The sequence below is a fragment of the Chenopodium album genome, chromosome 1 (assembly GCF_948465745.1).
Source record: "Chenopodium album chromosome 1, dcCheAlbu1.1, whole genome shotgun sequence".
In the NCBI taxonomy this organism is placed as follows: Eukaryota; Viridiplantae; Streptophyta; class Magnoliopsida; order Caryophyllales; family Amaranthaceae; genus Chenopodium; species Chenopodium album.
Genome location: NC_137834.1, coordinates 66,923,038 through 66,947,009, shown reverse-complemented (window position 1 = coordinate 66,947,009; position 23,972 = coordinate 66,923,038). Strand labels below are relative to the sequence as shown.

Below are 23,972 nucleotides of genomic sequence, written 5' to 3'. Positions count from 1 at the left end.
TAAAAGCAAACAAAAAGTAATCAATAAAAGCAAGACAAAACATTGTTAATGCTGAATTGCTGATGAGATTTATTAAGACATTACCGGGATTCATTTAACAGCAGATGAAATTCCAGAATAAGAAATAACAGCAAGATGTTGTTACAGTAAATCATCAAGCTGAAGTAGTCACAGGGCAACTCTCCTTTGGCAAGTGATCGTGAATGGAAACCAAAAATGCATATCATTTTAACAAGGCCACGCCATTGCTTCATCACATGCCAAGGAAGATTCGCCCTATGACTAAAATGGGAACAAAGCTACACATACACGTAGTGTATTAAGATACATGTATGAAGAACGTTGGAGAACACGTTACATAAGTTATCAATCGTTGAGGAAATTACTCACGTGTGAGCTGCGAGTTTTTGTCCCACATTGAAAAATAAGAGAGAACAACACCAATAATAGTCAAGTGAGCTTTGACCTTGCCAATAAAATACTAACTTTTACTTGTAGAATTATGTAATTTGTGGATTTCACCTTCCCTATCAATCATTTGTATACAAGCGCTATTATTGGATCCAAATATCATTCTTTCTATCTGGACGATAATTATCTCACACAGGAAAAAGTCAAAACATAAAGAAAATTTAGTAATGAAGGGGCATCAAGTATATCTGTATATGAGTATATATAACAAGAAATCTTTTAAAGGGTGACACGTGTCACTATGGGAAGATGCCACGCGTCCAGCTCAAGAGCACTTAAAGGTTCAGGCCAATCTCGTAGCGACACGTGGCCCAGTTAGAGGGTGACACGTGTCGTCACAGGAAGATGCCACGTGTTTAGGGCATGTGTTCCCCTGAAATCAGCACGCAAAAGAGGTCTAATAACGTCAGGGCCCAAATCCCGAGAGATATCATTAAAAGCCGCAAAGCGGCGCCCCCAAAATGACACGTGGCATTCACTGATTGTGCAGCCAATCACGTCACGCAATTCTAGGGTACAAACCCTAGAATGGGGCACGAGTCCCACCCCTATAGATACCCCAATCATTTATGATGGGAGGGGTGGATTAAGACATTACAACAAAAAGAACATTAAATAGCTCCAACTTCTCTCTACTTTCTCTCTCTAGTCTTTTCCGTTTCTGATCACTAACTTGATCGTCGGAGGCGAATATTCCGACAACCGGAATATTCGTTGTTTTGAAGGTCGGACCGTCTCGTTGCTAGGAGAGCGTGAACAGTGTCCGAGGAAATCTAAAAAACACCCGAAACATTTAGCGCCGTCTGTGGGGATACTCGTACGTTATGGCGATAGACGGTCAGACACCTAATCCATGCGAGGGCGGACATGTAGAGGATATAATCCCTACAATCCATACCAGTGATCCGCTGATAGCCACATTTCAAGAAGCTGATGACCCTCCTGTTACCGCAGCCTCTCTTAAAGTCGCGCATAACAAACTCAGGAAGGAGATTGAGAGAAATGGAGCCTCTACCTCTAGGTAGCCGCCCAGGAGAGAGGAACAGAGGGCTCCAAAGAAGACACACAGCAAAGCAGTCCATGCAACGGACGCTGGAAACACTCCCTTTCGAAGGCCAACTGGAAGGTACCCAAGGGTACCACAGACAAATTTCTCTGATTTGTTGGCGAAAACACAGTCGGCTGGGGGTGGGGTAGGCAGCCTCGAATAGAGGATCCTGAGCCGTCTAGACAATGGAAGGACGCAAGGGATTACCTTCGGCATAAGCAGTGGGAACGTGCCGCCTACCCGGACACGGCCTCAACCCCAACTATGCCGGATGATTTTTCAAATCATTCTCTCTCCCAACATACCAACACGGCCATCTCCAGCAGAAGTCAGGCCGTCCGCACCCCAACTCCTATTCCAGTTGTCCACACTCCAACTCCTATTCCAGCCCAATCACTTCAATATCAACCTCCTCAGGGGTTCAATGGCTTGATACAGCCAAACCCCCAAGCCTTCGGACAATATGGTCCTTACGGACAGGCGTACGGACGAGCTCCCTACCTAGCTGGACCGTCCGTGCAGCCACAGCCCATCGATTGGCATTTGCGCCTACTCACTTTAGGAGATAAGCTGCCTTCGTTTTTGCAAGATATTTTAACTGCCCCTCAGCCGCCAAAGGTGAAGAGTGTACTTGTGGGAGCCTATGATGGCACGGACAACCTAGAAGAACACATCACCTTGTACAGGAACCTGATGTACTTGCAAAGTGTAGATGATGCTACTTGGTGCAAATGCTTTCCGGCCACTTTGAAAGGTGTGGCGCAGGATTGGTTCAACAGTCTGCTGGCCGGATGTATCAATTGTTTTACCACCCTTAGTTTGCTGTTTGTGGGAAATTTTTCATACAACATACCGCCTCAAAAGACTAGCCTTAATTTGGCGACAATCGTCCAAGGGAAGAATGAGGGCCTACGCTCGTATGTCCAGCGATTTAACCAAGAAAAAGCCCAAATTCATAATCTGCCGGATGAAATGGCTTACTCTGAATTTCTCCAGGGATTAAGGCACAATGATTTTAAATTTGACCTGGTAAGGAAAAAGATTCAGACATACGCAGGTGTGTTGCGGGAAGCCGAAGCCTATATTGAAGCGACGGACTTTTGTTCGCTCACAAAAGCAGAAGCGCTAGCCAAGGGGGTTGAGAAGAAACTTTCTCAGCAAGACTTGGCCGGCCAAAAGAAAGAAGGAAAAAAGAGAAAGGAGGTCTGGGTGGCCGATGCCCAGCCACAGAAGTCCAAAAAGGTCAAGACGTACGAGCCTCAGTTTGAATTCAACAAGGACTGTTATTCTATCTTGATGGAAATCAAGGATAAGTTTGAGTTTGAAAAGCCACAGCCGCTGAGAGGCCCGGCTTAGTACAGGAACAAGAACAAGTACTGTCATTACCACAAGGACGTGGGACATGACACAAATGATTGTATCAACTTGAAGAGATTGTTGGACAAGCTAGCCGAGAAGGGCATGCTAAATTCTTATGTGATGAAGTCTAAATTCACTTACACACGGACAAACAACACGTCTGAGCAAAGACAGAAGAATGATAAGAATAAAGACAAGGAAGATGATGGGAATAGCACTGACTCAGGCTTTGTGGCCGTGATATCAGGGGGATTTGCCTCAGGCGGCCCAACTATGAAGGGGATCAAGCAGGATGCTCGGAACTTGGGAAAGGTGATGCAAACGGATTCAGTGAAGGCCGAACCCTTTCCCGAAGTAATCATCAGTGAGGCCGACCGGGGGGAGGTCAAAGCTCTGCACAATGATCCCATGGTATTCTTTATGAAGATAGCCAATTTGAAGGTCGGACGAATATTGATTGACACGGGTAGCGCGGCTGATATCATCAGCCTGGCCGCCTTGAAGAATCTAAGCTTCCCTGAGGATGCTCCTCAGGACATCACTCACCCGTTGTTCGGATTTGGGGGGAATGTTATCCACCCGGTTGGGCGGATAGATTTACCCGTCCACTTTGGGCAAAAAGGGGAGGGAAGAGATATGGTTGTCCGCTTCCTCGTTTTGAAAGAGCTGACTGGATATAATGTCATACTCGGCCGTCCTACACTGAAAGCAGCCAAAGCAGTCATTGTACCTCACCTAATGCTGCTAAAGTTCGAGAGGAAGGATGGAAAAATAGGGACAATCCAAGGGAGTCAGAAGATGGCAAAGGAATGTAATCAGTTGGCCATTAAGCCTACAGCGCGCGGACCAAAGGCGTCCGAGCCAAAAGAAGAAGGAACCTCACTCCCAGCACACCAGGTCGGCCAGAAGCGTAAGCAGACCAAGATAGAGCAAGCATAGCAGCTAATGACTGTCGGTCGGCCAGAAGAGTTACGACCCTAGCCGGCCGGCAGTCACCAAGATATAGTGCTTGACCCCGATCAACCAGGTCGGACGGCTAGTGTGGGCACCATAGCTTTGGGTGTGCTTGGGGATGAGTTAATTTAACTGCTGAGAGAGTTCAAGGATGTATTTGCATTTGATGTTAGTGAGATGCCAGGAATAAGCCCTGACCTGGTCGTGCACAAGCTGGCTGTAAATCCAGCCATTAAACCTGTCCGCTAGAAGAAAAGGAATCATGGAGAAGAGAGGAATCAGGCGGCCGCGGCTGAAGTAAAAAAGTTGTTGGACGCCGGTTTCGGCAATGTTATTACCCAGACTGGGTAGCCAATGTGGTTCTCGTGAAGAAGCCGAATGGAACTTGGAGAATGTGTGTGGATTGCACCGACCTGAACAAGGCATGCCCTAAGGATAGCTTTTCCTTGCCCAAAATCGACCGCCTGGTTGATTTAACGGCCAAGCATGCCCTGATGAGTTTTATGGACGTATACTCCGGATTCCTTCAAATTCCATTATGGGAAGAAGATGAAGAGAAAACAGCGTTCGTAACTGAGCAGGGGTTGTACTGTTACAAAGTTATGTCATTCGGCCTTAAGAATGCCCCAGCTACGTTTCAACGACTTGTTAATACAGTCTTCAGAGATCAGCTCAGCCGGAATATGGAGGCGTACAGTGATGACATGATTGTCAAGTCAAAAGAGTCGGCCGACCATCTGAAGGATCTACGAGAAACTTTTATCGAACTCAGGCGGCATAAGATGATGTTAAATCCAAAGAAATGTGTCTTTGGTGTTGAGTCCGTTAAATTTCTCGGATTTTTAATTGATCAGCGTGGAATTGAGGCCAACCCTGAAAAGATTCAAGCCGTCCTGGACATGAAGTCACCAAGAACGATTAAGAAGTACAAAGATTGACCGGCTGTTTAGCAGCACTTGGTAGATTTTTGTCAAGATCAGGGGATAAGTGTCGTTATTTCTTTCAAACCATCAAGAAGAAAGCCATGTTTGAATGGACAGAGGAGGCCGAGGAAGCATTCGTACAGCTAAAAAGCCACCTTCATACATTGCCTCGGCTCGTCAATCCACTCAAAAGTAAGAAGCTATTTATCTATCTCGCCATCTCTGAACACTCTCTAAGTGTCGTCCTGCTTGCTAAACGGGACGGCCACCAGATCCCAGTCTACTTTATCAGCCATGTACTTCACAACGCTGAGCTGAGGTATCCCCCTGTTGAAAAATTTGGCTTGGCATTGTACATGGCATCGAAAAAGCTGCGGCCATACTTATTGGCACATTCAATTGTGGTCTACACGGACCAACCTCTGAAGAAGCCATTTACAACTCTAGAGGCAAGTGGTCGTATGCTCAAGTGGGCCTTGGAAATGAGAGGCTTTAACATTACGTTTGATCCATGAAAAGCAATCAAGGGGCAAGCCTTTGTTGATTTCTTAACTGAGATGACTCGGCCGAATCTACAACCGGCCGGAGACCAAGTTTGGAAGGTGTTCGTGGATGGTAGTGCAACAGCTACTGGGTGTGGTGCAGGTGTCATATGTCAGTCCCTTGAGGGAGATAAGTTTGAGTACGCTTTGAGATTCCAGTTCAAAGCCTCCAATAATGAGGCCGAGTATGAAGCCCTCCTGGCCGGCCTTAGAATGTGTAAGGCGGCAGGAGCAACAAAAGTTCATGTGAGCTTAGACTCCCTACTTGTAATCGGCCAGGTGAATGGAGACTTCGAGGCAAGGGAGCCGGCTATGATGAAATACCTGAAAATTGTCAAGGAGGAGGCTAAGGGCCTAGATCATTTTACTCTACAACAAGTTCCTCGTTCGTTTAATCATCAGGCGGACGCCCTCTCTAAATTAGCATCCTCAGCATCATGTGATACCCCCAGGTCGGTATTTTGGGAGGTAAAGGAAAGAAAGAGTATTGATGTCGAGCCGGTACATATCATTGATAGAAGCTCCACTTGGATGGACGTGATCATATCTTATCTAAAGGATGGATTACTCCCGGCCGATCCTAAAGAGAGCTGGCTGATGAAAAAGAGAGCGGCCTGGTTCGAAATGAAGCAGGGGGAGTTGTTTAAAAAGGCATTTGTGAAGCCATACCTGAAGTGTATCACTCCTGAGAAAGGGCATGATGTCCTGGACGATCTTCACCAGGGGCAGTGCGGCTCTCATATTAGAGGACGAGCCTTGGCTGAAAAGGCTGTCCATCTGGGCTACTACTGGCCGAGCTTAAAGTCAGACGCCATGAAAATGGTGAAGAAATGTGACAAGTGCCAGAGATTTGCAACCTTGATCCACCGCCCCGCTAACAGCCTGTCGGCCATCAGTAGTTCACTCCCCTTCGCCAAATGGGGGATGGATATTTTAGGACCGTACACACTAGCATCTGGTCAAAGGCGTTATGTGTTTGTAGCAGTAGACTACTTCACAAAGTGGGTGGAGGCCGAGGCTGTACGGGGCATCAAGTGGATGGATGTTTCAGCCTTCATATGGAAGAATATCATTACACGTTTTGGCGTCCCTCAGTCTATGGTGTTCGACAATGGACCTCAGTTTGAAACGCCTCAACTCAAAGGATGGTTGGAGGACCAAGGCATAGCTCATTTCTTTGCTTCTGTCGGCCGACCACAAGCCAATGGCCAAGTAGAGGCATACAACAAGTTGATCTCCAATGGAATCAAACGCAAGCTTGAAAGGGCAGGCGGCTTATGGGCTGATGAGTTGGTTAATGTATTATGGTCCATACGAACCACGACCAAGAGCTCCACAGGAGAAACTCCATTCTTTTTGGTCTATGGCGCAGAGGTTGTCCTTCCAATTGAGATGTATGAGCCCACCCTTAGGGTGATGCTATATGATGAAACGGCTAATTGGGAAGCCATGAAGACCGCCCTAGACTTCCTTCATGAGGCTAGGGGCAACGCGGCGCTTAGACACAAAATCTATCGCCTAAGGATGACAAGGGCATACAATCGCCGAGTGTCAAAGCGGCCGCTAAAACTGGAATATCTAGTCCTAAGTAAGATGGAGGCGGTGGGACGAGAAAATGAAGATGGAAAGTTGACCCCAAACTGGGAAGGGCCGTATCGAATCAGGGAAGAGGTCCGAGATGGGACCTACCGTCTAGAAGCCATAAACGGCCGACCTATTCCGCATACATGGAACACTGATAATTTGAAGAAATATTATGTTTAAGTTTAAGTAATTAGCCAAAAGATGTATATACAGCTAGGTCTGTTGACCGAGCAATGTAAGCCGTACGGCCACAATAATGTGACTTTGACGAATTAATGAAAAGTCAAACATTGTTATATTATTTTCCATTCTATTTATGCTTATTTGCACGGTCATAGTCTACATAGAAATGACGCGTGAAATTTATGATTAGGTTGCTTGCAACACAGCAACCTGGTCGCAGAATAAAATAAAAACGAGCGACTCGACCTTAAGTTGCACGTATACGTCCGTCCCTCACTGAGACGGACGGAAAAGGTAAGATACCCTATGAAACCCCTCTAATGGGGCAAGGGCATACCTAGGCATTCCAGCCCAACCAAAACTTAGAAATTTTAAGTTGAGATCATACTTAAAAATTTTTTAGCGCGTCCGAACGATAGTTTCAATGGACAAACTCGCATAAAGCCAATCGAACGGCCAAATAATGTGTTGATTCGGCGTACCACCTAGTCCAAGGGAAATCATTACTATGATTTTATTGACTTGCTAGTAGTCATACCCCCAAAGGTATAAATTCTACCAAGTCAATCAAGCCACTTAAAATATGGACTAGGCGAACGCCGAATAAAGGGGCATACCCCCCATTGTACGAAAAAGAAAAAACATGCTAAGTGTAAAATTTTCAAAGTATGAAGCAATATAGAAAACTTGGATTAATAAAAAGACCGCTCAAAGGGCGGCAAAGTATCTTACAAAAAACCGCTCGAAAAGGCGGCAGATAAAGAAAATAGAAATTAACTAAACAAGGCAGAAAGAGCTGAAATCAAGGGGCGACTGGGGTAGAAGCTGGACTCTGGCCTAGGCCAGGCTCTTGAACGGCGGCAAGGGACGCGTCCTCAGCAGGCGTCTCCTTTCTCTCCACTTCACCGTCTTTGTCGGCCGCCACTTCTTCGTTTTCCTCCTCTTTTGAGGTAGTTGGCGTGACGTCCAGCTCAGGAGAAGGCTGCCCGGCCTTCTTAGCCACTTCTCTGAGGAAGACAAAGTTGAGGCGTTTGGTGAAGCGTTCTTGATAAAAGGCCGCCTCGCCCTCGTCCACCATAAGCTCAAAAGCCTCAAAGAAGTGGCTCTTCAGCCGGTCCTCAGCATTCTGTTCAATGCGGACGACCTCATCCGCACTAGGGGCCCGAGGTGTTTGCAGCTGTAGAGTTAAGTCCTCAACGGACATCTTTAAACTCTCCACCTCGACCTTGAGAACGTCCGCCTCGTCCAAGGCCTCCTTCAAGTTTTTTGGGCTAAGGCCATTTCACTTCTAAGCTTTTCGGAGGCCTCGAATCCTTCCTTCCAGCGCTGGCCGTCCAGGAGGGCCTGATCCCTCTCCTGTATCATGGCATCTCTGGCCACGGACTCTTGCTCTAGGGCCTGACCCAGCTTCACCAAATCTTCAGCTTGCCGCGCTGCCTTGTCGGACAGCGCGTTGATTTGGGTTTCAAAGTATCGGCGCTGGACGACCGTTTCCCCAGTAACACTAGTAGAAAAAGATAAATGGGCACCGCCAAATGCCCACCGGTTATTGAAAACCGGTGGTAAAAATGTTGCCCACCGGTTATTGAAAACCGGTGGTAAAAATGTAAGACAAGACAAAAAAAAACACGTTTAATAGAGAGAAATGCCCACCGGTTAACCGGTGGCATTTTCCCAAATAAATAAAAATCCCTAAATTAGAACACTCGTTCTCTCTCCTCACTCTCCTGTTTCCTCTCTCCTCTCAAACTCTCTGTCTCCTCTCTCTTCTCGCGCCACCGCAGCCACCACAAGCGCAACCATCCCCTCTCTCCTCTTTCTCCATCCTAGCTTCCCACCATAGCCACCACCAGCGCAACCCTCCTCTCTCTGCATCCTAGCTTTCCACCACCACCACCGCATTCGTCACTAATGAAGATGTCAAAGAAAGTCCTTAAAAAACTTGGAGAACGATCCCTAGATCTCTAATGGTGACGCTGCTCCTCACAAGGTTCATCCCTCTTTTTTTTGTTAATTTTGTATAATTTGGGTTAGGGTTTCGAATTCATTGAGTTTTTGGGTTTTGATTTTGGATTTTGTGATTTGGTTATTGTTTTTGAGTTTGAATTTGTATGTGATGGTTGATTTCGAGTTTGATTTTGTCCCTGTACTTCGATGATTATTGTAATTTTCGATCTGATTTCCAGAACCCCCTTTTTGATTTTTATTGTAATTTTGATATCCAAGTGTTTTCACTTAGTTTAGATTATGGGTTTAATTGGGTTTTAGTAGCCTTAGTAGACTTCATAGTAAGTTTCAGAGTTTGAAATCAGATTACACAACTCAGTTTTATTGCGATTGATCTAGGGTTTTGTTAATTTGTTTCAATAATTTCGATTGATCTAGGATTTTGTTAATTTGAGCTTTTGGAACTGTGACATACAAAATGAATTATGGGTATACGGAGTATTTGAATTGTGAGTATTTTTTAGTATTTGATACTTCAATCTTTAAAATTTCAGTAGTTTGGTTTGTGGATGTATTGTGAATATTATATTGGTTGTCATTTAATTTGATTTTGTGGGTATATTTTGACTGATTTTTTCATTGTGGACTTGATGGTATGGGTATATATTTTGATTCCTTTGAACTTACTATTTTATCAATATTCTGATTTCTTCGTAAGACCATAATGTGTTGAGTCTGAGTGCGAATATTGTCTCTTGGAAGGTTAACATGATACTTGATAAACTAATACTTGACTGACTACTCATGTCAATCACACAGGTGTCAATTATCAATTTGGATATTTACGAATTTGGCACTACACCTATATTGAGGGGTTGAGATTGGAAATTGAAGGGAAGATAATGAAGAGTCCAAGTATCAATGAGTTCATCTCTACATTACTTCAGTGCATTCGGAACAACATCAAACTGTGTATGCTTCTTGTGTCTTATAAGTTTGTGCTCCCTGGCCCCTACACTTTGCATTTGTTAGTTTCAATTTGTGCTACATATTATAATTATTTGTGATGGTATAGTAATGTGATGATTTGTTGTGTTGTCTTTCTTATTTAAATTTAAATGCAATATTTTGACAGGGAATGTTTGTATTTTCCTTCTATCTAGAAAGGGTTGTAGTATTTTTTGTTTGGATCTTGGTTTAGAAGGAAGTTAAAGAGAGATTTTGTAATGCTCTTGTGTGCATAAAAACTTTTAAAAGGTGTATCTTTTCCGATAGGGATCTTGATATGAAATGAACCATAAGATAAGATTTTGAGGTTTATTGCCAGAATGCAGAAGCTTAGTTGGATTTCAGTTCATCATTTGGTTTTTGTAGTTAGTTCATGCCTGATATAAGTATCTATAATTCAGATTATTTTATCAAGGTATAAGATTATTGGAAGCTCGTATGATTGTGTAGCCTGTGTCATGATATATTTTAGATTTCCCCAGATTAAAGCAACTCCCTGGCACATAGTATATTACTTGTAAATGTGTTTTTTTGTATTTTTTGTTGAGTTAATTTTGGAGGTCATCATATATTCTCCGTGATCTTATATTACTTATATTACTGTACTGCTGACTTCTCGTCCTCCGTGATTTTATATGCCTAGATGATGGGACAAGTTGTGTTTTTGTTTTACGAGCACGAGGGGCGGTGCAGCTGCTGCCTCGCAAGGCTGCATTTTGGTTTTTTTTTTGCTGAATTTTGTTTTGTTTTTTTTTTTTTTGGATTCTTTTGCTGAATTTTGGTTGGTTTGATTTTAATTACAGCCAACAAAACGATGTTTGTGATTCAAAAGCTGGTGCTGATCTTCTTGACATGATTCTTTGCAAGGTAAATTCCTTTTTATTATTTTTAATTTTCATAATTAAATATTTTGTTTTGGGCATTAGAATCTAGGTTGATATTGCGCTCTCTTTAATGGGGAGGATAAAGAAATGTAATTTATTGTATTTATTGTATATGCTTTTGCTCACTTACAAGATGATGAAGTAAATAGGTAAGGAGTGGTAGTGTTTTACGTTGATTGTATCTAGCATTGTTATTCATTCGTTGCTTATGTGTAGTAGTTGCATCAGCTATAATGCGGGAAGCTGTAGTTCTTTGAGTTGAAATAGCATTAATTCTCCCATAATATCTGGTGATATTGAGGTTGTGCTATCTGTATGACTGGTCTAAAAAGGTGATTTCACATTATAGTCCATTACATATCTACCTGTCAAAATTTGCAAATTTGGCATACTATTTTGTAATAGTCTCTTGATGTTCACTACTAGTTTGGTTGTTGACAGAAAACTTCTTATGTGAGCATAATGTTATTAATTTCATTAATTTCGAAATTTAATCAACATCTTTAGTAGTGCTCATTATTTAGCATGATAAATATAATTAGATGATTTGAAGATAATAAAATGGATAATTACAATTTAGTAGTGCTCATCTTTCACAGTTGTGAGGACTTTCTATTTTCCTTTTCTTTTCTGACATTTCTATCTTATGCATTCGAGCTAGTAGGGAAGCCTGAACCAAAACCTTCACCAACTTCAGAAAGTGGTACATTTATTCTCCATACTTAATCCGGTATAATTACAAGGGGCATAGCCTCGCAAGGCTGTTGGTGCAGCTGCTGCCTCGTAGAGCAGCTGCTGCTGCTGCCTCGCAGGGGTGCAGCTGCTGCCTCGTAGGGCAGCTGCTGCTGCCGCCTCGCAGGGCTGCTGCTGCTGCTGCCTCGCACGTACTATATTCCGACTTTGCTGCTGGTGTTCTGCTTCTGTGCTGCTCCTTATCTGGTGTTCTGCTTCTGTGCTGCTCCTTATGTGCTGCTGTTATGCTGGTATTCTGCTTCTGTGCTGCTCCTTATGACAAGTCTCGCATATGTTTGTAACCTTGTATTTTATTTTAATTTTTTAGACAAAAATTGTAATATTACAACATTTATTTATGAAAATATGTAAGTTTATATATATGTTAGTGTTTATTTACCAATTTAAGTGGAAAAAATGCAAAAAAAAAAATTTATTTTTATTTTTTTTGCCCATTAATGGCACCGGTTTTGAACAGGAACCGGTGCCAATAGCCCCTTAAAAAAAAAACCGGGAAGTGCTATTGCCACCGGTTAACCGGTGGAAATACTTGTTTTTGCCACCGGTTTTGAACCGGTGGCTTTTTATACGAGTATTGCCACCCCCCAAATGCCCACCGGTTCAAAACTGGTGGCATAAGGGGGTTTTGAACTGGTGGCCAAATGCTTTTTTCGCCTAGTGTAATGGCATCCTAGGTCTTCTGAATCTGGTCCCATGCATGCTTCAGCCTTTCATTCTCCTTGTCCTTCCATTCAAGGAAGGCATTCAACCGCAGGAAGAGCTGCGTACAGGGAAAACGTGTTAGCAAAATAAGAATGAAAAATTGACTAAGTATGACAGTTAAAAGAGAAATTACCTCAGCACTGCAGTTGATCATTAGGCCAAGGAAGCCCACATGGATCCCCCGCAGCTTGTCTCGCTGCTCAGTAGGGACCGCCCCAGCCATGGCCTCCCTCATGGCCTTCCTGTCTGCGCCCGTAAGGGATTGGCCGGGCAGCTTCATATGCAACTCCTCTACAATGTCTGTGTGCGGGCGCAAAAATAAAAGTTTAGCTCAGGTTCAATCGGACTTATAAAGAGCGAAATAAAGGATTCAAAGTTACTTGGACTGACCGTCAGAGAAGCTTGGAGGGTTAGGAAGATTGAAGATGAATGACGGGGGCGGCGCATGTTTGTCACCCTCCTCCCCCGTCCGGCCAGGCTGGTCGCCGACCGACTGAGAGGCTTCAAGCCAATCAGAGTCGTGGACTCTTTGTACGGGCGGAGTCACTTCTGGCTTAGTCGGTTTTGCCGGGGTCGACTTACCCCTATCATCCGATTTCTCGGACGTATCATGAACCGGCGAGGCGGCCGGATCCATGGACTTGGAGGCCCCGCTATCACTCAGCCGAGGTTGTTTTCCTTTGGACTGCTTAGAGACAGTCTGCGACATGGTCTTGGCCGCAGTGGTGGAAGTGGTCTTGGATGCGACCGTCTTCCTTTGCTTGGACGCCCCACCGTCCTTGTCCGTCTTGGAGGCAGGGGACGACTGCTTCCGTTTGGACCTAGGGGTCGGAGTTGACAGCTGAAGAGGCAAAAGTTAGCGAAAAGTGAGCAAGATAATACAATTGATCGGTCGTGCCTAGTTAGGAAGATGATCTCTTCTGTAATGCCAACACGGACGCAGGAATACGTCCGTGGGTACCCCGAAGGGAGGACCTTCCAAGCATCCCAGCACGGACGAAAAGAAGAAATGGAGGTGGATATACTTACTTCTTTAGATTGCTCGTACAACTTCCGACGAGCCTTGTAGCGGGCCAAGTCAATCTCCGACATATTCACATCCCCTTTCTGCTTTGAGTCCAGCATCTTGTACGCCTCAGCTGTGAAAGAAAAGGAAGAAGTGTTAGAAAATCCTTCAATTTCAAATAACCTATGTATGTGTAGAAATATGCGTCTATGCGTCCACCTTGGGGCAAGTTCTTGTATAGGCCATAGGCAGACATGAACGTGGGATCCCGTAGCCAACTGGATAAGGGGACCCAGATGCTTGGAACGCGCTCAGTTTTGTCGTTCCTCCTCACCCTCTTGACTTTCAAGTATTCAAGTTGGTGCTCTTGCTGGGGTGGACGGGTGGCTTATCAGGCTTGAGGTCCCCGCGTCCAAGCTGAATTGGTTCAGCATTGAACTGATTCATCCGCAGGTTGAATTCAACATCTTTGGTCTTGATGCGGTAGAATCGGTGCTTCCAGTTACGTCATTTGGAGACGCGGTCAACCACCATCATGTAGTCCCTATTGGTACTCAGAATAAGTCAGCCGTCCGTTTCGGCGTCCAACTTGGTCAGTGAGTGCATCTCACAGAAAACTGCAAAGTCCGGCTTGAAGCCTTTGCAGATGCACGTCACCAAATACCCAAAAATGTTCAACCAGCTGTTCGGCATCAGCTGGAAAAGGGCAATGTTGTATTCGTCCAAGATGGTACGGACGAAGTGGTGGAGAAGAAAGCGCAGTCCGACGTCTAGAGCCTCCCTGTAAACGCTAAAGGACCTTTGGCGCGGCCTCTCTTCCTCCCAAGCAGCCACAGCATGTGACTTCCTTGGGGGCTGAATTTCAAATCCCTCCCTAAGGTGAAGGAATGCCTTGTACTCCTCAAAATTGTCATTTAGGTAGCCCAAGGCCGTGCTACCTACCGTACAGGCGTACGGATCCTTAAAGTTATCAACGTTGGCAACGTCTTCCTCAGCCGCCGCCTCGCCCTCGGCCGCTTTCGCGACCTCCCCCTCCTCTTGTTGAGGAGCACTCCCAAACTCAGAAGACAGCACTCTGTCCAGATCGGCTGCCTCCGTTGAGCTGCGGCTCCTAGAGCTACGGCCGCCCCTGGAAGAGGTAATGTCTTCATGAATTAGGGGTCTTTTGCCTGTGTCTTTGGCATCGGCCGCCTGACTTCCAGTAGGAGGAGCTCTGCGAGGGGGCAGGTCGGACGGTTCATTAATTGAGACCCCAGTCCTTGGCATATCCGACCTGCCATATCGGAGATAGAGTTCTGAGGGAGTGGGGACGGACGGATCAGCGTCCACCCGAGAAGAGGAAGGAGGTCCTTCACAGAGTAGCAACTCGGCCCCATCCATAACCGAGTTGGCATATTGGGGGAACATTAACCCCGGAGTTCGCCCGGACGTTCCCCCCGCAACAGAAGCGCCCTGAGTTCTTTGGCGCTCCTCAAAAGAAGAAGTTACTTCCACGGCCGAGCAGTGAGTGCCCGTGGAAGCGGTCGTATGAGTAGAAGAAGGGGTCTCTAAATTAGTATTGTTAGGGTCATAAGGAGGCCTAGGGTTCACCAGACTACCGTCTGGATTTCTGGCCGCATGACGATCGTACGTCTGCATCGTCCTTGCCATGTTCGACTGCAGGGACAGAGAAGAATGGGTGGAAGTGAGTTGGTACGCACTAGAAATGGACCCACTCCATGAAGGAGACAACTCGTCTCCGTCCACTCTAGACTCCTCAATCCCAGGCGAACGGCCGACCTCATGAGGAGAAACCGACGAAGCCGAGTGTTGAGCCAGATTTAAAAATGAAGAGTAAAAGAAATTAAAATGCAAGAAAAGGAAAAGAAAACAGGCATCCTACCTCTTTACGTGTAGAAAACTTGAAAAAGTCTTGAAGGTTGACCGAAAAACTCAAGGAATGTGCCCGGAAAACTCAAAGGCACGACGGGGCTCTTGAAGATTCAAAGGAAAAGGCACTTTCTCTCTCTAAAAGCTCTGACTTCTCTCTAGAAAATGAAAGTTCCAAAGTGTGAAAATGAGGCCAAAACCTTTGTATATATAGACGAAATTTATGGGGGTAGGATGGTAACTTCATCTTTCCCGCCTAAAGAAGTTGAACGGTTATAATTCGAAAATTTAACCTAGAATTTGAAGGGTTAAGGGACAACGTCGTAAGAATAGGTGGAAAAGAAGACGACCTAATAAACGGCACGTCCGAAAATAAATGGATAAGAAAACGGAGCTAAAGCTCCCTCCACAACAGCAAGACGGCCGCAATTCCAAAAACGAGACGGCCTACCGTTGTCCGCGCCATTCGTAACAATAGGCGTTCGCTCTAAATTTTCAAGCGGACAAAAGCAGCCTATCAAAACCCTAATGATTTCGTACGCCCCAAGGCTATTTGAGGTCAGAGGAGTCGGCCTGTAAGCGTACGAGCCACCCCCTCTGAGGGGCAAATGTTGAGGGTAAAAATACCCCGTATACGTGGACCAGTCCCGTAGTGACACGTGGCCTAATTATAGGGTGACATGTGTCACTATGGGAAGATGCCACGCGTCCAGCTCACGAGCACTCAAAGGTTCAGGCCAATCTCGTAGCGACACGTGGCCCAGTTAGAGGGTGACACGTGTCATCACAGGAAGATGCCACGTGTTTACGGCATGTGTTCCCCTGAAATCAGCACGCAAAAGAGGCCTAATAACGTCAGGGCCCAAATCCCGAGAGATATCATTGAAAGCCGCAAAGCGGCGCCCCCAAAATGACACGTGCGCAGCCAATCACGTCACGCAATTCTAGGGTACAAACCCTAGAATGGGGCACGAGTCCCACCCCTATAAATACCCCAATCATTTATGATGGGAGGGGTGGATTAAGATATTACAACAAAAAGAGCATTAAATAGCTCCAACTTCTCTCTACTTTCTCTCTCTAGTCTTTTCCGTTTCCGATCACTAACTTGATCGTCGGAGGCGAATATTCCGACAACCGGAATATTCGTTGTCTTGCAGGTCGGACCGTCTCGTTGCCGGGAGAGCGTGACCAGTATACGAGGAAATCTAAAAAACACCCGAAACAGCTTGGTCTAACTAGTAATTAAGGGTGAGCTTATTCATCTAATTTTCCCTTATATAAATTATCGGAACTTATTAAACCAATCAATACTTAGTTAAATGGAATTTTAAGTTGGGTAGCTCTTATTATTAACCCTTAGTAGAACTTATTTTTTCTCAACGTAATTTATCATAAACTTATTCATCCAGAGATAAGTGAAAATAAGAGGACTGAACTCAAGCACGTGTGAGGAGTTTAGCTTCCTACCCTCTCAAACATTGGAATATAAATTTATGAGTCTACTAAATTAAGGTTTACTTCCTAGTTTCTAAACACTTTTTAGTTTTTTTGAAACATCCTAAACACATTATTAATTAAAATAGATTATTGCATTGGAATTATTTAAAGAAGGGTTCTAACTAAAAAATAATATTGCATGTAATATATGATCGATCCAATAAAGTTGAAGAACATACATGTTTGGACATGTTGGTTTGTCATGATCGCAGTTTTCCCACTCTGGAACTTGATCTGCCCATTCATTCTAAATCACAGAATTAAAATAATAAATTGGTTAGAAAAAAATGTCTTACTACTTGCAATATTAACATATATCTCAACAATTTTTTTTGGTGCAGCAGGCCCATACCATGCGACAGGGGTTACCTGAATTTTTTTGTTAGGGATTACCTGAGTTTTTAAGTTAGGGGTTACTTGAATTACTCGGTCAAGGGTTACTTGAGTTTTTTAGTTAGGGGTTACTTAAGGGGTTCAAACAATGGTAACTCGAGGGGTTCACTCAGTTAAAGATTACTTAGTCAGGGGTTACTCGAGTTTCTCAGTGAGGCCACATTCAAAAAATTGTAACTCGAGTAACCCCTGATCGAGAAACTTGAGTAACCCATGACAGAAACACTCTAGTAACCCCGGAAACTTGTGTAAACCCTAATCGAAAAACATAAGTAACCCCGAAAACTCAAGTAATCCCTGACCGAGCAACTCAAGTAACTCCTGCCGTACGGTACAATAGGCCGCATATAAAAATTTGTGCATATATAAATCTCATGATCATAAAATAAGTCTGTGAAAAATAGAAGAATGACAATACCGTAATATTATGCTGGATTGCAGCAACGAGGTCATCCACATTTGTATTGTAAGATTTTTTTTCTTCTGTTTCAATAATGTTGTCATCCCAAACCTAAATTCAATAACACTAGTATTAGTTTGCAATTGTATCAATTTCAGTAATTTTTTGCCTTAAATTTCTTTGAAAGTTACAAGACCATAAAAAGGTACTCCGTAATACAAATGAAGTAACGCAATAACTTACGTGATGTAGATTAGTCTTCCTTGTATACCAGTGCTATATTAGGCAAAGGCAAAGTTTTAATTTTAGAGGGGAACTCCCCTCATCTATTCATCTGCCTTTGTTTCTTACTCCAAATACTACCAAAGTAAAGGCAAAGTTTTAATTTCTTACCAAATACTACCGAAACCATGCAAACATTCTTTTAATTTTTTGCTGCATGTTGAGAATTTTAATTTCTTACCAAATTAAAACTTTGCCTTTACTTTGGTAGTATTTGGAGTAAGAAACGAAGGCAGATGAATAGATGAGGGGAGCTCCCCTCTAAAAAAAAAATAAATAAATTGCTCACACACTACTAGAAAACTGGCTATTTTCGACGGAAAAAATCCGTCAAAAACACCCTGAATTCCGTCGTAAAACACGTTTCCGACAAAATTCCGTCGGAACTGGTCGTCGGAAAAGCGGACGGAAAAATCCGTCGGAAAATTATTTCACGGAAATTAAAAAAAATACGCTGCGCCACCACCGGCACGACGTATCATCACCTACAACCACCCAAAACGCAGCTGTCAACCCCACCCCCACCCAACTAACTGAACCACAACACCCACAACGGCCCACCTAAACCCAACCTATTTCCTAGCCCTAACCTAACCACAGCCACCACCTAAACCCACCCCACCTAACTCTAACCCTCCCAAACTAAACCTAGATTTAAAACCACCCACATTGCCTCATCTAAACCCGGCCCACTTCCTAGCCCTAACCTAACCAGAGCCACCACCTTAACCCACCCCACCTAACCCTAACCCTCCCAAACTAAACCTAGATCTAAAACCACCCACCCAGGGGCGGACCATAAGAGGGGCCCCCTTGGGCTTGGCCCCTGGTGACTTTTGGGGAAAAAGTTTTAAAGCCCAATTTTTTTTTTTTTAAAAAAAAAAAAACAACTGATGGCTTTATGTGGCTAACTAAGAGGAAATTTAGGAAAAGGAAAAGATTCCTTAGCTTCCCAATTCCCAAAAAAAAATACCTGACAAATTAATTCATTGTGAAACCTAACCCTTTGGCCTTTCCCTTCCCTCTACTCCGTACATTTTTTTTTTTGGTCCAATTCAATTTCAATTTCAACTTCCAATAACAAATTACAAATTTACAATATCACTATATTAGGTATTATACTCGACTGCTTTCTCAATTTTTTGTTTTTAAGTTTTTGTTTTCAATTATTTTTATTTTTTTTAATTTTTGCAATTATACTATGTACTATTGATTAATTTGAGCATTAATAAACAAATTGATAATTTTAGGTGACAAGATGTTATCAAAGTCAATAAATTACTTGCTTTAATAGTTTGCTAAAGAAATAGATTATGACAATTGTATGAGAAAGAATTAGATTGTGACTGTAGGGAATAATTTCAAGCCTTTAAAAATCCCACTAGCTTGAACCCCACTGTGATCATACACTAAAGTACGGTGGCGTCCAAAAGGGAAGAAGATAGAGCAAAAGAGTCGCCAACAAGTTTTTAAGGAACTTGTAAACCGCTCACGAGGTGAAGGTTACACCCCTTAACGATCCAAGAGATCGTCAACTCCATAAGGTCATGAACCAAACAAGGGTCCGAGGATGAAGGTACAAATCCAACCTAAAAGAGATTGAACCTGCCCTAATAATAGGCCTCTACTTTATTCTGCTCGTATTCATGTGCGCTTTCTGACTAACATACAATCAATAGGATTACCCCTAAACCTGTTTAATCTATGTTGGTTGAATATAATGCACAAATAAACTATTATGGGCGATCACTTGAATTATAATCACAATTAACCCTAACAAGATTATTAATTATCTTATCAAGCGTGATTGCAAGTACAAATTCCCTTTAAACATGCAACAAAAGTGATCAAGCAATAAAGAATGAATATAAATAATCAAGCAACACAATAAATAATCAATATCATGAATAATAATTATAATAATAATAATATCATCATAAATAAAATAATTATCATCAAAATAATAATAATAATAATAATATTCATAATAATCATAAATTATAAAGATTATAATCATAATCATGCTCATAATCATGTTCATGTTAATATTAAAGCATAATAGAAATAGCAAGATCCTAGGCATGATACTAACAAGATTAGTAACAAACCCTAGCATATCACTAAGCAATAAAAATCAAATCTTTAGCCCTAACATGATACTAACAATCATAAATATTAGGAAGAGAATAAAAGGCATCATAGCAATCATATTTAATATTAAAAATACCCTAGACATGATACTAGGAATATCATAATAACAATCTAAGCATGATTTCTACATCATAATATCAATTAAAACCAATAAAGTACTTACTTGGATGCCTCGTACCTCTTTCTAATTACAAAATACACACGTTAGTAACTTCAAGGAAAATAATAATCAAAACAATTAAATTAAATAATTGAAAGAGAGATTTGGGACCAAACCCTCATAAATTAAAACCTTTCACGTCTAGGACGAAGGCAACTTCGAATATGTTCGGTGTATCAAGATCTTGCGAATGCGGAATTTTGTATTAAAAAGCAAAGAAAGAAAAGAAAAGAATGCTAAAGAGTGAAAGCTTGATGAATGAAGAGAATTGATGAATGATAATTAAAACTAATTGTTGATGAAAACTCGTGAATGAAGAAAGTTGATTAAAACGGAATTTATCAAAACTTAAGAATAAAGAGAATTGGTGAATCTTGGTGAATGAAAACGGAGTTTTTGATACGATATTTATAGAGAAAATCATCCAAAAAAGATAATTTAACAAAACAGAGTCTGAAGATCGCAAAAACACCTTGGCGCCAGCCCTGGCTAATTGGCGCCAGGACCAGTGGCTAGCGCCAGGCGCCAATGCTGGCGTCTGGCGCCAAGGCCTGGGGTTGGACGCCAAATCGGCTTTCAACGCGTTTTCGAAAATCTGATAAATTTCCGTACTGGAAGATAAAATAATATAATTTCAATCGAAAATGCTATTTGATCTAATTAAAACTCTGAAGAGTCCTAATTGAATTAAGAATGAAAAGAACCTTCTAGAATGTTCTAGAAGACTAAAATAATTCCTAATTGCATTAGGAATGATAAATTATATTAGGCCCTCCCCTAGATCATTAGGCCGTACTTAAAGCTCAAACCGGGCCCAGTTTAGTAAATTGGCCATAAATTCCTCAATATTCATCGGAATTGGGCTTATAATATATCGTTGGAAAGGTCTTTGCAAACCCCATCCAACTACACCACTATTGGACCCATATCATGGACCAAACAAACTGGATTGGCTGTTTTCTTTAAAATAAAGTTTTCAAAAACAGGGAGAAGAGAAAAAGAAATAAAACTTTCCGCAACACTAGACCTTTCCACACTTTCGTTTCATTCGATTATGATTCGACGTGAAAGGCACTCATCACTGGGTATGGTTTTGGGGAGACACAAATGGGTGTCTACAGAAGCCCCCACTTTGACTGAGTTTGGAGAAACGCAAGTTTCGAAAACGAAAGTCAAAGTAACGATAGGGACGGAGAATGATTCAGAACGTTCTGCAATCCTAAATCACTCTTGTAACGCCGATACCTGCAAAACTAGCGTTAGTTAAACAGATAAAAGAGTTAAGAAACGCGTATCTTGCACCGTCGAGCACACGTCTCTGAAAGTAACCGATTTGCTGCCGTATGTTGTTTTGATGACCTCCTACAAGCTAGAGAATGCCCTCCAGCTTTAAAACCGCTACGCCCGTAACTGCTTCCAAATTAGAAGACTGCTTCGCCTGAAACTATCCTCTCCGCTTTGATAATATTCCACATCCAAGGGAATACTATCGAAGATTGCTTCTCTTGAAACAATCCTCAATTGTTTGTGACAACTCTCCACAATCTAGGGAACGCCACCTTGTTGTTTCGATGTTCACTCGTCTCTGAACAAAGAGCTTCTTTTTCCCGCTGTGATAGTCTTCGAAAAGATCACTGCTTTTTAATATTTGCTATACCAGTACGTCGGCGTTTTGCTGCTTGTGAACCAGTATGTCGGTGCTTTTGCTGTGATGACAATCCTATTTTATTTGGGAATAGTTGCCAACACAACTCTTGTATGATGTATGACAATCCTCTTTAGGGAAAGTTGTCAATGCCACGTAACAATCCATCCTTGGAAATGTTGTCACGATGAAGCGACAATCCGTACCTCGGAAAATTTGCCAAAATCCAATCTTTGGAAAAGTTGCCAATGCTTTGTAACAATCTTTCATAAGAACTTTGCTACGATCGACAATCCACATCTTGGAATATAACTCTTGAGAGCAATCCACCTTGGAAATTTGCCAACGCTATGCGACAATCCTTTTGGGAAAATATTGCCACTATTGACAATCCGCGTCTTGGAACATTTGCAAAAAAGAGTCGACCGACAACCCACTTCGGGAAAATTTGCCACTTACTGAAATGAATGACAATCCACGTTGAGGAACTTTGCCGATATTTATGATGAGTAGAGACCTACAACAATCCTTTGGGAAATTTTGCTATAGGGAACTGGGTGTATGACAATCCAATTTCGGAAAACTTGCCAGCGATGACAATCCGAACTTGGAAAAAAAAATTGCCAAACAAAGAGGGAGCACGACAATCCACGCTTGGAAACTTTGCCAGAGATGACAATCCAATCTTGGAAAAATTGTCGTTGAAGAAGATGCACGACAATCCATTTTTGGAAATATTGTCATTTGGGGATGACAATCCAATTTTTGGAAAACTTTGCCGTTTAATAAGAATGCGCGACAATCCATATTTAGAAATATTGTCGTTTAAGTGCTTGCTTTTGAACCGATGCTTTGGTGCTTGTAATGAGCCAATACTTAGGCGCTTAAGCTAAGTGAGACGATCTTTCGTCAGGTCAATCACTTATTGCAATTGTAATCAAGCCGACTACTAATCATGTCAAATTACTTATAGGGGCTAACTGGCGTACCAAGGAACCCGAAATTGTTGTATGAAGTCGAAATCACCTTTCTGGGAGGCTTCGAGCTCTGTCGCTGCTGAAATATTTCTGGCGCCAGGTGCTGGAGTAGGGTCTTCCCTGTTCTGCTGCACCTGTATTTATTTTTGACTATAGAACTTTGCCAATTTCTTTAATTATCTTAGGGTTGACCTAAGGTTTAGCGTTGCTTGACTCATTGACTTGACACGACTCAAGGTATAAACTTGACTCGATATGTTTGACTGACTCGAGGTTGACTCGACTCAAAGTGTAATGACACATGTGTTAGACTCAAATCAAGGTGATATGACACGACATGACTCAATGTGTACATGACTCGTGTGTGCATTGTAACGTGATCGTGCGACTCGAAAATGCAGAAAAGCAAAAATTTTCCGTCATTTTATGGAGAGTACCGACTTTCTCCCGAAAAAGAAAGACGCGAAAAAGAATCGAAAGTCTGAAGATGCATGTTGAATGAGCTTAGTCAAATGTTGTTTGATACTATCTCTCAAGGTGCAAGGATTAATTCATCCTAGGCTATCTCAACTGTTGACTCCATGATAAAAGTATTTGGGTAACTTAGGCACGGAGGCTAAGCACTTCGTACTTTGTGATGCAACGATGATTATGATTGATGAGTGATTTTGACGAAGCATGCTTCAGCGTTAAGATTTCATGACAAAGGGTTCCTAAGGGAAATATATTTGGTCATGTATATATCTGTGCAGTGTGTGATAGTGACACTAAAGCTAGGCCGCAAGGGCTAAGTGTGTGGGAAAATATTATTGTTAGAAGAGCCAAATAATGGTGACTCTTAGGCTAGGTAAGCTAATGATGTAGGGATCAAGCCCCCAAGTCTAGCTCTAAATGAATAGGGATGAGCATTGGAGATTCCTTGATACGATCATGGTGCAAGTGTGTGAATGTGAATATGAATGCATGTTTATTACGGCCGCACCTCGATGTGAGGTTGCCTACGTATCCGTTAGGAATCAGGCCGAACGTAGCTCTAGCCGAACCTCGCACAAGTGTGTATACCTCAAAAAAAGGTCTTTTTAAGGGTTGTAACGTGGTTAGGCTAAAGGTTTAAAGAAGAAGGGGATAAAGGCTCAAGACCCTAGATAAGCCCCCAAGGTGTGCAACTTCGCTTTTGAATCTTTGTATTTTCATGTTTGAATTTCTATTTCTTTTTAGCTCTTTTTGCTTT

The 23,972-nt window shown here is 42.7% G+C and overlaps 1 long non-coding RNA gene across 1 annotated transcript; it reads left to right on the top strand.

Annotated features, from left to right (window-relative positions):
- The first annotated feature begins 8,775 nt into the window (after positions 1–8,775).
- On the top strand, positions 8,776–11,706 carry LOC145597259 (uncharacterized). Its single transcript, XR_014103313.1, has 4 exons — positions 8,776–9,054; positions 9,831–9,983; positions 10,823–10,886; positions 11,565–11,706. It is a non-coding gene; the product is annotated as an uncharacterized LOC145597259 (long non-coding RNA).
- Positions 11,707–23,972: the final 12,266 nt, after the last annotated feature.